Below are 1563 nucleotides of genomic sequence, written 5' to 3'. Positions count from 1 at the left end.
AGACCTGAAGGAGAACAGGGAGGAAAATGAAGACAAAGCTCAGAGAACTCATCAAGGCTGGCCTGCTTCCCTCAGAGAAGGTAGCCACTTGCCTCAGGTCACCCAGCGAGTGAGAACAGGAATGGTAGCACTGGGAGGAGCCTCAGAACGGGGATTGGCGGGGTATGAGAACCCAGGTCCTCACACTCCAAATCTCTGCTTGCAAGGCTCCGTCCGCATCTAGAGCTACAGTCCCATGAATTCCAAGGGCCCCTGGCTCAGTCACTCATCTCTTAGAGCCTCAGTTTTTCTCAAATGAGGAGATTAACAGCACACACCTCACCTCATTTCAAGGATATGGTGAGCTAATCTATACAGAATGCCAGAAAATGTTATTCTTAAGGATTCTGAGATGATAGACTTAGGGCTAGATGGGTCATTAGTCCAGTGCCCACCCCTCCAGTTTTTTTTTACACTCTTATAAAGTCACCCCTCCAGTTTTACAGGTAGGGAAACTGAGGCAGAAGGCAGTTGATGTATGATTTAGAGTCCGAAGGGAACTTGGAAATCATCTAACTGCTTCATTTTACAGATAAGGCAACTGAGACCCAGAAAACTGATGTGCTTTGCCCAAGGTCACACAGGCAGAAGCAGGGGAAATATAGGCAGGATTCAAACCCAGGTCATCTGATTCTACAATGCTTTCAATCCACTGTTTCAGAGTGGATATTCTTGAAGTCATCCCCTGTCCTTCCCACACAGTGGGAAGAACCCACAGCCCCTGGAGTCAGGCAGCTGGGGCAACTAGGTGGTGAGGTGGATATATGGATGGGTGTGGGGCTCAAGAAGTCCTGAGTACATGTGACCTTGGATACTTACTAGCTGGGTGACCCTGGGCAAATCACTCAATCTGTTTGCTTCAAGTAAAGTGGAGATAATACTACTTCCTCTGGCTCATTATAAAGTGCTTTATACATGTCAGCTATTAATACCTACCTCTGACACCTATTGGCTGTGTGACCTTGGGCAAATCATTTCTCAGTGCCCCAAACAATTGTCTAAGGCTCTTTCTAAAAGGCCTTCCACAGCCTTGTGACTTCCCACAGTGAAGGGCCAGCTCCCCTCCTCTCTGGCTATATAAACCCTAACTCTTCTTCAGGAGTCCTTGTGGTATAATGGTTAGAGAGCTTGTCTCAGAATCTACCTTGGATATGTAAGATCAGTGATGGGGAGCCAAGAAGCAAAACTGGCCAAGCCCAGGGCTTCCTAGGCCAAGTGACTTCTCTCTGAACCTCAGTTTGCTCATCTGTTAAATGACAGGGTTGGAGTGGATGAGACCACAATGACCCAGGCGACTCTCAGAGTCTGTTGCTGAGTGGTCTACCCTACCCAGGAGGTCTCTATTCAGATGAACCCCCCCCCTCCCCAAATTCTTCATTTCATGGCTGCTGAAGTCCAGCCTCCTCTAAGTTCCCACAATCCACTCTGCCCCTTCTTGGCTGAGTGACCTCTGGATATCACTTCAAATCTTGGTGTCAATTTCTTCATCTGTAAAATGGAGATAATTAGCCCTGCCCTGCCTGA

This window comes from Dromiciops gliroides, chromosome 5 (assembly GCF_019393635.1).
Source record: "Dromiciops gliroides isolate mDroGli1 chromosome 5, mDroGli1.pri, whole genome shotgun sequence".
Lineage (NCBI taxonomy): Eukaryota > Metazoa > Chordata > Mammalia > Microbiotheria > Microbiotheriidae > Dromiciops > Dromiciops gliroides.
The sequence above is the reverse complement of the archived record's forward strand: the minus strand, read 5'-3'. Positions refer to the sequence as shown.